This window comes from Delphinapterus leucas, chromosome 2 (assembly GCF_059928025.1).
Source record: "Delphinapterus leucas isolate spDelLeu-1000000601 "Yukka" chromosome 2, BTC_Dleu_Yukka2, whole genome shotgun sequence".
NCBI lineage: Eukaryota > Metazoa > Chordata > Mammalia > Artiodactyla > Monodontidae > Delphinapterus > Delphinapterus leucas.
The window spans coordinates 106,332,021-106,346,633 of NC_143130.1; the positions used below are offsets into that span (position 1 = coordinate 106,332,021).

The 14,613-nt window shown below is 38.2% G+C and overlaps 1 protein-coding gene across 7 annotated transcripts in view; it reads right to left on the reverse strand.

The window, feature by feature from the left end:
• The window catches only part of LOC115803651 (sal-like protein 2), a 900,219-nt gene that overhangs the window by 382,044 nt on the left and 503,562 nt on the right, over positions 1-14,613 (reverse strand). The window lies entirely within an intron of this gene.

The following is a 14,613-nucleotide window of genomic DNA, read 5'->3' on the forward strand; positions in this document are numbered from 1 at the left end:
TCAAACTATATTACAAAGTTATAGTAGTCAAAACACTGGTACTGGCATAAAAACAGACACATTGATCAATGGAGCAGAATGGAGAGCCCAAATATAAGGCCCTGTTGTCTAGGTGCTCCGGCCTGGTGTCAGGCCTGAGCCTCTGCGGTGGGAGAGCTGAGTTCAGGACATTGGACCACTAGAAACCTCCCGGCCACATGTAGTATCAATCAGTGAGAGCGCTCCCAGAGATCTCCACCTCAATGTTAAGACCCTGCTCCACCCAATGGCCAGCAAGCTCCAGTGCTGGACACCCTATGCCAAACAACTAGTAAGACAGGAACACAGCCTTACCCATCAGCAGAGAGGCTGCCTAAAATGATATTAAGCTCACAGACACCACAAAACACACCACTGGACGCAGCCCTGACCACCAGAAAGACAAGATCCAACCCCACCCACCAGAACAAAGACACCAGTCCACTCCACGAGGAAGCCTACACAAGACACTGAACTAACCTTATCCAATGGGGGCAGACACCAAAAGCAAGGGGAATTATGAACCTGCAGCCTGCAAAAAGGAAACCCCAAACACAGTAAGTTAAACAAAATGAGAAGACAGAGAAATATGCAGCAGAGGAAAGAGTAAGGGAAAAACCCACCAGAGCAAAAAATATGAAGAGGAAATAGGCAGTCTACCTGAAAAAGAATTCGGAGTAATGATAGGAAGGATGATCCAAAATCTTGGAAATAGAATGGAGAAAATACAAGAAACGTTTAACAAGGACCTAGAAGAACTAAAGAGCAAACAAACAATGATGAACAACAAAATAAATGAAATTAAAAATTCTCTAGAAGGAATCAATAGAGAATGACTGAGACAGAAGAACAGGTAAGTGACCTGAAAGAGAGAATAGTGGAAATAACTACCACAGAGCGGAATAAAGAAAAAAGAATGAAAAGAATCAACGACAGTCTGGCACAAAATTAAATGCACCAACATTCGAATTATAGGGGTCCAGAAGAAGAAAAGAAAAGGAAAGGGACTGAGAAAATACTGGAAGAGATTATAGTTGAAAACTTCCCTATTATGGGAAAGGAAATTGTCAGTCAAATCCAGGAAGTGCAGACAGTCCCATACAGGATAAATCCAAGGAGAAACATGCCAATTCACATATTAATCAAACTATCAAAAGTTGAATACAAAGAAAAAATATTAAAGGTAGCAAGGGAAAAACAACAAATAATATACAAGGGAATGCCCATAAGGATAACAGCTGATCTTTCAGCAGAAACTCTGCACGCCAGAAGGGAGTGCCAGGACATATTTTAAGTGATGAAAGGGAAAAACCTACAACCAAGATTACTCTACCCAGCAAGGATCTCATTCAGATCTGACGGACAATTTAAAACCTTTAGGACAAGGAAAAGCTGAGAGAGTTCAGCACCACAAAACCAACTTTACAACAAATGCTAAAAGAACTTCTCTAGGCAGGAAACACAAGACAAGGAAAAGACCTACAATAACAAACCCAAAACAATTAAGAAAATGGGAATAGGAACTACATATTGATAATTACCTTGAATGTAAATGGATTAAATGCTCCAACCAAAAGACATAGACTGGCTGAATGGATACAAAAGCAAGACCTGTATATATGCTGTCTCCAAGAGACCCACTTCAGACCTAGGGACACATACACACTGAAAGTGAGGGGATGGAAAAAGATATTCCATGCAAATGGAAGTCAAAAGAAAGCTGGAGTAACAATTCTCATATCAGACAAAACAGAGTTTAAAATAAAGACGACTACAAGAGACAAACAGCGACACTACATAATGATCAAGGGATCAATCCAAGAAGATATAACAATTGTAAATATTTATACACCCAACGTAGGAGCACCTCAATACATAAGGCAAATGCTAATAGCCATAAAAGGGGATATTGACAGTAACACAATCATAGTAGTGGACTTTAACACCGCACTTTCAGCAGTGGACAGATCATCCAAAATGGAAATAAATAAGGAAACACAAGCTTTAAATGACACATTAAACAACATGGATTTAATTGACATGTATAGGACATTCCATCCAAAACAACAGAATACTTTCTTCTCAAGTGCTCATGGAATATTCTCCAGGCTAGATCACATCTTGGGTCACAAATCCAGCCTTGGTAAATTTAAGAAAATTTAAATTATATCAAGTATCTCTTCTGACCACAACACTATGAAACTAGATATCAATTACAGGAAAAGAACTGTAAAAAATGCAAACACATGGAGGCTAAACAATACACTACTAAATAACCAGGAGATCACTGAGAAATCAAAGAGGAAACCAAAAAGTACCTAGAAACAAATGACAATGAAAACACGACGACCCCAAACATATCGGATGCCCCAAAAGCAGTTCTAAGAGGGAAGTTTATAGCAATACAATCCTACCTTAAGAAACAAGAAAAAGCTCAAATAAACAACCTAACCTTACACCTAAAGCCATTAGAGAAAGAAGAACAAAAGAACCCCAAATTTAGCAGAAGGAAAGAAGTCATAAAGATCAGATCAGGAATAAATGAAAAAGAAATGAAGGAAACAATATCCAAGATCAATAAAACTAAAAGCTCTTTCTTTGAGAAGATAAACAAATTGATAAACCACTAGTCAGACTCATCAAGAAAAAAGGGAAGGAGACTCAAATCAACAGAAGTAGAAATGAAAAAGGAGAAGTAACAATTGACACTGCAGAAATACAAAGGATCATGAGGGATTACTACAAGCAACTATATGCCAATAAAATGGACCACCTGGAAGAAATAGACAAATGCTTAGAAAAGCACAACTTTCTGAGACTGAACCAGGAAGAAATAGAAAATATAAATAGACCAATCACAAGCACCGAAATTGAAACTGTGATTAAAAATCTTCCCACGAACAGAAGCCCAGGATCAGTTGGCTTCACAGGCGAATTCTATCAAACATTTAGAGAAGAGCTAACACCATCCTTCTCAAACTCTTGCAAAATATAGCAGAGGCAGGAACACTCCCAAACTCATTCTATGAGGCCACCATCACCCTGATACCAAAACCAAAGGTGTCACAAAGAAAGAAAACTATAGACCAATATCACTGATGAACATAGATGCAAAAATCCTCAACAAAATACTAGCAAACAGAATCCAACAACACATTAAAAGGATCATAAACCATGATCAAGTGAGCTTTATCCCAGGAATGCAAGGATTTTTCAGTATATGCAAATCAATCAATGTGATACACCATATTAACAAACTGAAGGATAAAAAACATATGATCATCTCAATAGGTGCAGAAAAAGCTTTCAACAAAATTCAACACCTGTTTATGATAAAAGCTCTCCAGAAAGTAGGCATAGAGGGAACTTACCTCAACGTAATAAAGGCCATATGTGACAAACCCACAGCCAACATCATCCTCAATGGTGAAAAACTGAAACCACTTCCTCTAAAATCAGGAACAAGACAAAGGTTGTCCACTCTCGCCACTATTATTCAAAATAGTTTTGGAAGTTTTAGCCAGAAAAACAAATAAAAGGAATCCAAATCAGAAAAGAAGAAGTAAAGCTGTCACTGTTTGCAGACGACATGCTACTATACATAGAGAGTCCTAAAGATGATACCAGAAAACTACTAGAGCTCATCAATGAATCTGGTAAAGTAACAGGGTACAAAATTAATGCACAGAAATCTCTTGCATTCCTATACACTAATGATGAAAAATCTGAAAGAGAAATTATGGAAACACTCCCATTTACTATTGCAACAAAAAGAATAAAATACCTAGGAATAAACCTACCTAAAGAGACAAAAGACCTGTATGCAGAAAACTATAAGACACTGATGGAAGCAATTAAACAGATTTCTTCAGATTGAGAAACAGATAGAGAGATATACCATGTTCTTCAATTGGAAGAATCAACATTGTGAAAATGACAATACTACCCAAAGCAATCTACAGATTCAAAGCAATCCCTATCAAACGAACAATGGCATTTTTTTTTTTTACAGAACTAGAACAAAAACTTTTAAAATTTGCATGGAAACACAAAAGACCCTGAATAGGCAAAGCAATCTTGAGAAAGAAAAATGGATCTGGAGGGATCAGGCTCCCTGACTTCAGAATATGCTACAGGGCTACAGTAATCACGACAGTATGGTACTGGCACAAAAACAGAAGTATAGATCAGTGAAACAGGATAGAAAGCCCAGAGATAAACCCACGCACATATGATCACCTTATCTTTGATAAAGGAGGCAAGAATATACAATGGAGAAAAGACAGCCTCTTCAATAAGTGGTGCTGGGAAAACTGGACAGCTACATGTAAAAGAATGAATTAGAACACTTTCGAACACCATACACAAAAATAAACTCAGAATGGATTACAGACCTAAATGTAAGACCAGACACTATCAAACTCTTAGAGGAAAACATAGGCAGAACACTCCTTGACATAAATCACAGCAAGATCTTTTTTGACCCACCTCCTAGAGAAATGGAAATAAAAACAAAAATAAACAAATGGGACCTAATGAAACTTAAAAGCTTTTTCACAGCAAAGGAAATCATAAACAAGACAAAAAGATAACCCTCAGAATGGGAGAAAATATTTTGTTGCAAACGAAGCAACTGACAAACAATTAATCTCCAAAATATACAAGCAGCTCATGCAGCTCAATATCAAGGAAACAAACAACCCAATCCAAAACTGGGCAGAAGATCTAAATAGACATTTCTCCAAAGAAGATATACAGATTGCCAACAAATGCATGAAAAGATGCTCAACATCACTACTCATTAGAGAAGTGCAAATCAAAACTACAATGAGGTATCACCTCACACTGGTCAGAATGGCCATCATCAAAAATTCTACAAACAATAAATTTTAGAGAGGGTGTGGAAAAAGGGAACCCTCTTGCACTGTTGGTGGGAATGTAAATTGATTCAGCCACTATGGAGAACGGTATGGAGGTTCCTTAAAAAACTAAAAACAGAACTATCATATGACCCAGCAATCCCACTACTGGGCATATACCCTGAGAAAACCGTAATTCAAAAAGAAGCATGTACCACACTGTTCATTGAAACCCTATTTACAATAGCCAGGACATGGAAGCAACCTAAATGTCCATGGACAGATGAATGAATAAAGAAGATGTGGCACATATATACAATGGAATATTACTCAGCCATAAAAAGAAACGAAATTGAGTTTTTTGTAGTGAGGTGGATGGACCTGGAGTCTGTCATACAGAGTGAAGTAATTCAGAAAGAGAAAAACAAATACCGTATGCTAACACATATATGTGGAATCTAAAAAAAAAGAAAAAAAGTTCTGATGAACTTAGGGGCAGGACAGGAGCAAAGACACAGATGTAGAGAATGGATTTGAGTACACAGGGAGGGGGAAGGGTAAGCTGGGACGAAGTGAGTGAGTAGCACTGACATATATACACTACCAAATCTAGAATAGATAGCTAGTAGGAAGCAGCTGCATCGCACGGGGAGATCACCTCGGTGCTTTGTGCCCACCTAGAGGGGTGTGATAGGGAGGGTCGGGGGGAGATGCAAGAGGGAGGGGATATGGGGATATATGTATACATATAGTTGATTCACTTTGTTATAAAGCAGAACCTAACACAACATTGTAAAGCAATTATACTCCAATAAAGATGTTAAAAAATAAAAGTAAAAATAAACCCATGTGTACATAGTCAATTAATTCATGAAAAAGAAGCCAAAAATATACTTTCAGGAAAGGAAAGTCTCTTCAATAAATGGTGTTAAGAAGAATGGAAAGCCCTATGCAAAAGAATGAAACTGGACACTTATCTTACACCATACACAAAAATCAACTCAAATTGGATTAGAGACTTGAACATAGACCTAACCCAATAAAACTCCTAGAAGAAAGCATACGGAGCAAATTCCTTCACATCAGTCTTGGCAGTGATTTTTTGTATTTGACACCAAAAGCAAAGACAACAAAAGCAGTAATAAACAAGTGGAACTACATCAAACTGTGAGGCAAAAGAAACCATGAACAAAATGAGAAGGCAATCTAGGGAATGGGAGAAAATATTTTCCAATTATATATCTGATAAGGGGTTAATATCAAAATATATTAAAATATCATATGATCAATAGAAAAAGCAATCTGATTAAAAAATAGGCAGATCATCTGAATAAACATTTTCCCAAAGAAGCCATACAAATGGCCAATGGGTGAATTAGAAGATACTCAACACGACTAATAATCAGGGAAATGAAAATCAAAATGAAAATGAGGTATCACCTTACACCTGTTAGAATGGCTATTACCAAAAACAAAAGAAAAACAGTGTTGGTAAGAATGTAAAGAAGAGGGAACCCTGTGAACTGTCAGTGGAAACATAAATTAGTGCAATGTCTATGGCAAACAGTATGGAGATGCCTCAAAAAAATTAAAACGAGCACTACTATACGATCCAGCATTTCCACTTCTGGGTATATACCTGAAGGAAATAAAAGCACCATCTCAAAAAGATATCTCTTCATTGCAGCTCATCTACAATAGCCAAGACTTGGAAACAACCTAAGTGTCCACTGACAGATGAATGAACAAGGATAATGTCATAAAAAAAAAAAAAAGAAACCCTGCCATTTACAACATGGATGAAACTTGAGGGCATAATGTTAAGTGAAGACAAAGTCAAATACTGTATGAAAATTAAAATTTAAAAAATACTGTATGAAATCACTTGTATGTGGAATCTAAAGCACAGGCACAGACACACACACACACACACACACACACACACACACAGACACAGCAGAACTCATAGGTACAGAGAACAGATTGGCGATTGTCAGAATCAGTGGGGATGGGGGTGGGAGTCTGTGAAGGTGTTCAACAGGTACAAACTTCCAGTTAAAGATAAATTACTCCTGGGGATGCAATGTACAGCATGATGACTATATTTAAAATTTGAAAACAAAGACGTCACTATATGAATTCCCCTGGTCTCAAAGTTTGATTTGCTTTTTTTATAGTAGTTTGAACAGTTTAATAACAAATTTGGGATGGAATGTATATATGAGTAGAGTAGCTTTCACTTGAATGCAATATACAAGATTAAAATAAGATATAATGCCTAGGTGGGAATGCATGGTCAGCATGAGAAAACAGTCATCAAGGATGTCACAGGGAGGGACTAGGGAAGATCTGGGAACCCCAGTAGTGATTCTGTGCCCTCATATGATATGTGAATTTGGAATTCCCATAAAGGAATCAAGGAGAGTATGAAGACAATCTACAACAGAATAACTCAGTTATTCTCATTGGGGTTTCTTTATGAGGTGCTGAAACAAAAATAAAATGCTTAAAATTTGATCATTTGGCATAAACAACTTCATTAGATGAAATTTCAGGATAAAATGGAAAAGAATCTTCATTCTTTCAATGTCAAGAGAAGGAAATATTTTTATTTTGGAAAGCGTTTATACTGTTAATAGTTTTTATATTTTCACTGGTTAAACAGTATGTTATGAGAAGCTTTGTCTTCGTGACAACTATAACAATAATTATAGAATTGCACCAAACAATGTATGTGCACTCATGACAAACACATGGCCAAATATTTGGATTTAGAGGACCTGTGGATCCTTGCTTCCTACAACTTCTAATAAGTTAAGCATAGCGTTACATCACAAGTGAATATGATTTTACTGCCACTACCATTTGTTATTCCAGTACACAACTGGAGATATAACAGAAGTCAGAACCCTGTTTTGTTCTCATTTGTCTGAGTGATATTTGCTGTTGTGAAGTTACCAGTTCCCATGATTTGGCGGGTAAGTAGGAAGGAAGGGGGGTGATGGCTTCTTGCTTATCTTTTATAGGGAAGTCGAGGATCAGTGAACATATTTCACCTTAGAATCGAAATTGGAGGCAAGAAAACAATCAGAAGAACATGAATGAATATTTGCAAACACAGCATGATTCATAATGAATTTGTTTCTGGTAAGCCCTTCAGATTCCATCACAGATTAATTTACTAAATTTGGAAATTTGAAGTAATAAATCTCCTTCCCATATGTCCTTCAATATTGATCACTGGACTGTCCTTTACTATATATAATCATTTATCATTAAACCACAAGGAAAGGGAGAACAATGTTTAAGGCAGGCCAAATCTCCCAACCTGGGTGTTATACACATTCAGACTTCATCCACCCACAAACTACATTTCAGAGACAGCTGCTATAGTGCAGCTGAGGGACCTTGCACCTTTACTGTCAGGAGCTCAGAGCAGGGCCATTTCAACAAGGGGGAAATCCTGCCATTATGCTGCTCCCCAGACTGCTGTGGGCATTCATGGCTCTCCTCTGCTTAGCTACACATAATTGCAAACCAGGGCCTCAGCTGCCTGTCAGCACTCAGAGGTGAAATGGGACAGAGGAGTAGATGTCTCAACTAAAAATACACTCTCACCCCTGCGACACTCATTAATGAGTTATTTTGACCTTAAAGTCAAAGGACTAGCACTGTTTTAGAGACCTTGTCTGTACTTTCTTTTCTACTTGTCTATTTGCCTTTGGTTCTTTTATTTTAATTCTTCCGTTAAAACAATGAAACCAAATGGAAGATTGACAGCTACATTCCACAAGAACGTGTAACAGTATACAAAACGTCAGTTACCAACTTCTGTGGCATTGACATGTACTGAGTGTTTACAGCCTGTAGATAACATGTTTTGTAGGAGTGCATTATAGCATTGTGTCACAGAAAGATCTGGCATGCTTATCTTGACTTTATTTTACAAAGAGAAAAATAATCAGCTCCTCACAAGTGAGACTGAACACTTTGGACCAATGGGATAGAAAATGTGACATCAAGACAAGCATAGGACACATGATCTACTAAGTACAGTTCTACTTGGGGAGGCAACAGGACTGAAGATCCGGAATATCCTGATCTTCCTCAAAGTCTAATAAATAAGACTCAATGTCAGGTTTCAAAAGAATATATTATTCCTGTTATAATTTCATGAAAACATAAAAAACTGAATAGATTCTGAAAATCCGAGGGGCTGATTTTTTAACATTTCATGTTAAAGTAACTTTATTTAGTGAAAAATCTAAATAGAGCCCTAGAACCCGGTTAAAAAAAAGAGATACATTAATTATTTTGGATAATATTGCCTTTCACCAAGAAAGTTGAAAATCTGTGAGTTTTTAAAGAACTCCACTGATTCAGAATGGAGAAAAGTAAAGAGAGGCTAAAAAAATGACCAGTAAGTAGATGACAAGAAGGGTGCATACCCTATACTAAATTCTATTTTAAGTGGACCGGCAAAATTATTCTGCTGAATAATTATCAACGCATGTCAACCTGTTTAATCTGTAGTTCCCCTCAGCTCAAAACTTTAATACTAATTTTTCCATGCTCCTTTTCAGATACTGCCTAACAATTACCGTGGGAAGAAAAGTAGACATAGTTTTGTGGTGAGCCAGGCTTTTTCCCCATCTGTGCACTGACCACGTGGTCTATGAACATAAAACCCTACTTCCTGTTTGGAGGAGTGACACAGGAACCCAGGTACTATGTATATGTGCTGCTAGGCCCTCAAAGACACTGAGCTCTCAGCTTGAGGCAGAACTGAAAACATATGTGCAGGGGAATTCTTGCCATATGGTGCTCTCCAGCCTGCAATGGGTATTCCTGGCCTTCATCTTCTCTGGTAGGGATGGTTCCAAATATGGGTACAAATGTTCGTTGAAAGGACTGCACACAGGCACATGGTACTTCACATGGACTTGGGGAGGAAAGGAGGATTGGAGAAAAGAAAGCTTATCATGATTTCAATTTGGTTTTTCTTTGGGTCCTAAATTAGTCTAATTCCTACATTATTTTGTTCACTACTTCAGCTCTGTTTTCTGATTTTTTCCCACAGGATTTGGTGCGGCCCAGAAAGTTACTCAAGTCCAGCCAGCCATATCCAGTCAGCTAGGGGAGGCGGTCACCTTGAGCTGTCAGTATGAAACAAGCTGGAGCTGGTACAATATTTTTTGGTATAAGCAGCTTCCCAGTGGAGAGATGACTTTCCTTATTTATCAGAGTTCTTCTGGCCAAAATGCAAAGAATGGCCGCTATTCTGTAAACTTTCAGAAAAGACATAAATTCATCAGCCTCACCATTTCAGCCTTACTGGTGGAAGATTCTGCAAACTACTTCTGTGCTCTCTGGGAACTCACAGTGCTTGAAGTAATAGGAAAAGCCAAACAAAAACCCCAGAGCTCAATAAGAGAGAGCCCCCTTCCTGCGGGAGCCACGCTGAAAGGCACACCTGCAGACCCCAGACAAGAAATGGTACTCCTGTGGTTGCTTAATCTGTGGTCTGGATCAGGAGATTTAATTCTAAATAAAATCTCCTGCTATCTCACTTGGGAACAGATGTCCAGAGTAACTTTCTACTAATACATACTCAGTCTTGAATTTTTGACTTTAAGTCCATCACACAGAACATGTGTAAAATTGTCTAAAGTTGAAAACTTGCTCCATAATAATTTAAAGTGGCAGTTCCACCTAAAGACACTCACATCACAAACCTGGGTCTAGTTATCTGAAATGGTCATGAAAATCATTGCCTTAGTCCTTTCCTCTTAGACTTTGTGTCAGGGTACAATCAGAGAAGCAAATCACAAGTGATCTAGAATAAGAGACTCACTGTAGAGAATAGAACTCAGGCAATAGCTAGAGCTGGTAGAGGGGTCTATACAAAGCTGTTATCTTTGCATCTGGTGTTGAGCCTGAATTCAGTGTTAGTCAGAGTGTCATTTGGGAAGGAATGTTGGATGTGGACAAAAGCATGGACAGACTGTGACATTTACAGATACTAGAACCCATGAGGACAATGGTACACACAAAGACACACTAAAACTTGTCTGTCTCTCACCTCCTTCAGTCTCACAATGGTGGGTGACCTCAAGGAAAAGTGGGTGTCATTTGCCCTCATGCTACATGCATACTTGGTCCAAGACAAAAGAGAAGATGAGGGGGAGATCGGGTGGGTGGTAGAGGAGTTGTGAGTCAACAATAAGATGAGCTAGTTCATCAGCAGCCACATGTGTGAGTTGCCCAGTTCCTGGAGCCCTGCACCAACCAGCAGAGCATAAAAAAGGTGGCTACTTCATGACAACTACCTTCTAAACCTTGCGCAAGTCTTTTCTGTGGCCAACCCTAACCCAGAACAATACAGGGAAGCAAATTCTGGGACATAGATTTCCAGATAGTTGAGACACTACAAAGCTACTACAGTACCCTCTATGTCAACTAGTCACCCATGTATACCTCTTTTAACAACACAACTTTCAAATAAACACAACAGCAAAACTATACTTCCTGTTAATAAGATGCAGTTATTCCCCATTCAACCAAAACCAAGCTAACCCTCTCCCGAAGAGAGTACACCAAGTTAATTTATCCATTTTGGGGTGGTGTTCTTTCCTCTTATACCTCATTCACACTGTCCCATTGAATCCTGCATCTTAACCACTGAGATACAATGAGATATAAGATAAACTTCTACTTGCACTTCATATGTTACCACAGGCAGACAAGTAGGGGAGAGATTTAAAAATGGTTAATGTATACATAACCATATTCATTTCAAAATGAAAAAGAAATTGTCATAAGTATTATAGTTCTTGTTTCTGCAAATGACCACATGATTGTAGGTGGTATTGATAACTACCATCTCCATTACCCATTCCATAACCCATTTGCTCATAGCAAGTACCTTCACTCACTGCTCTACTTGACTTCCTGAAAAACAAGTTTCTGATTCAGGAGCAATGCTATGTGCAAAACCATAAAGATGAATAAGGAATTCTGCAAGTCCACCACTGTGGTTTTGGCAGAAATCTGCAAGGCACTGAAGGCAAACCCAGGGGTCTATTTAAGTGGAAATAATCTTGCCAATACCCAGGGAAAAATCGATATATTGTATTCTAGGAAATATCATTAAGAATGATGCCTGATTTCACATCAGAAGTCACCAAGTGAAAACATTTTTAAAGTGTTAAAAAAAATAAATAAAACTTTGAAACTGGCTTCTTATGAACATGAAAGTATATTTTAAAATTGTCTTTGTTAAAAATCACTGCTAATAGGGGGGAAAGTCAAGGCACAGAATGGTAAACTGTATTTGCAATGCATATTTCTGATAAAGACTCAAATGCAATATATATTAAAAGCTCATGTAAATCAATAAGAAAAGAGTTAATAAGAATGGCAAAAGCTTGGAGCTCCAATTCAGAAATATTATATCCAATAGCTAATAAATATACAAAAATTATCATTATTCATCAGGGAATGTTATTATTATTATTCATTAGGGAAATGAAAATAAAACCTCATCAGTGTCCTTTTAGCATCCTGAGTGAATCAGTATGGCTAGAAGAATATGACCTGAGAAGAGAGGGAAAAATAATGACTGTCTCCAGGAAAATAAGTGATTAAGTAAATTTCTTAGAAGCTCCCATCATTGAACTGATGTGAAGAAAACAACAAGCAGTAACAGAACACAGACCCGGACATTGAAGGAAAGGAAGGTTTTACTAGAAAAAAGAAAGTTGGTACTTATTGGGCTTACTATATGTCAGGCACTGTAGTATGCATTTCAGATTCATTATCTAATTCAAATATCATAAACCCTATGAGATAGATTTTATTGTTCCAATTTTTTTAATTTTTCGGAAATGAGACATAACTTTCCTAACTGTGAATATCATCTCTAACTTTTATTGTCAGCCAGAGTGTAGCATTTATGGGGCTCCTAAAGAGCACGGTTTGAACTATGGAGAAGCATTTGGCCCCAGAACAGGGTGGCTGGATGTCTCAGTGATGGTGACATTACTGGTTTAAACAGGAACCTAAAGGGAACTAGGAAAGAAGATGCCAAACCTAGGCACGAATCGCCCCAGGATCAATAGATGAGGAAATCATCCACTAATCAGTTAACAGTGCTGAATGCTTTAGCAAGTTCCTTATGCAATAGTGTGCTGGGAAGAATAAGGGGCTACAGGGAAAGGTATTATTCCTTAAACACTCCAAGCATGTTTCTATATCAAGACCTGTGCTCCTTGCCTTTGTCCTCTCTATTGTGATGTTATGCCCCCAAATATCTACATGGTGCACCTCTGAATTCCTTCATGTCTTTTCTCAAATGTCACCCCTTTGGGAGTCTTTTATCTTTTATCTCTTTAATCTTTCTATTTTCCTTCCTTGAGAATCAGGCTCTAGCACACTGCATGCAGCAAGAAAGAAAGCTGAAGCACTGCCACCTGGTGTCCTGCTCAAATATTTTGTGATGCTTACACTGGCCTCGCTGCTGCCCTCTAGTGACATTGGGTAAAATTGTGGTGAAGCCTAGTCACAATACAGGCTGCCATCGCTGAACCAGTCAGTCAACTTCCCACTGCAGAAATCAGGAGAGAGAGGATTCAGGAGAACTGGCTGGTTTTTTTCTTTTGCTAGCCAGATGTGAAAGTCATTGATTTCAAATGATATATACAACACATGAGATGATTTTGCCTGTAGAGTTATAGGCTACCTTGGAAAGAAAGCTCAGAATTGTTGTGCAAGTTTGGGGTTTCTTCTCTGGTAAGTATAATTGTGTCTACTGCTCTGTCCTTTCTTGTAGTATAGCAATATCCTGAGAAGTGGGAGCAAGAGTCAATAATGGGAAAAAATAAACAATTGTAGCAAATACTGGGTGGTATACTCATTTCATATTATAATATGCCCACCCAATCTCTCAATATAACACCTTAATGAATTGACTTCTCATTAACAATAAGAACACGATAGACCATGGATACTTATGATAACACATGAAATCTGCCAGGTAACCTGCTACATATATCTCAGAAAAATATTGAAATTTATCTTGGGCTCGATTCCTCTGCAATTTCAGATTCTGTCTCCCAACACCCCCCCACCCCCCGCACGATTCTGCACATTGCCTGCAGCTGGTTGAGTGCCTAAGCTAGGGAAGGTATTGTGTTGGGTGATTTGAATGTGTGTTCTCACTTAATTCTTACTGGAACCCTGCAAGGCTGGGTCCATCCTACTTTAGGGAGACAGTGTAGCAAAGTGCTTGAGACCAAAGACTTGGGTTGTATTTCTAGATCTACCACTCGGTAGCTGAGTGATCTTAGGAAAATGACTTAATAATTTTTATGCTTCCATTTCCTCATATCTACCATGTGGATATTGATAGAATCTACCATGCAGGGTTCTTATGAGAAGTGAATGAGGTGATGAATGCCAGTGCTGAGCCCAGCACCCCCAGAAAGATACTGGCTACTTGCAGAAAAGGGAATTGAACATGAGAGAGATTCAATACCTTGTCTGGTGTTACAGAATAGGTGTCGGAGTGGAGCCCTCTCTCCATACCCTGTCTAGAGCAGATGCCTTCCCTCACCCCAAGAGCAACTCTCTAGCTCAATACAATATTGTACTTTTTAAGTGCTTATCACTATCTATAATTATCTTTTTAAAAAATCCATTTATTCAATTCCTCCTCCTCCTACCGCACTGTGGGCCT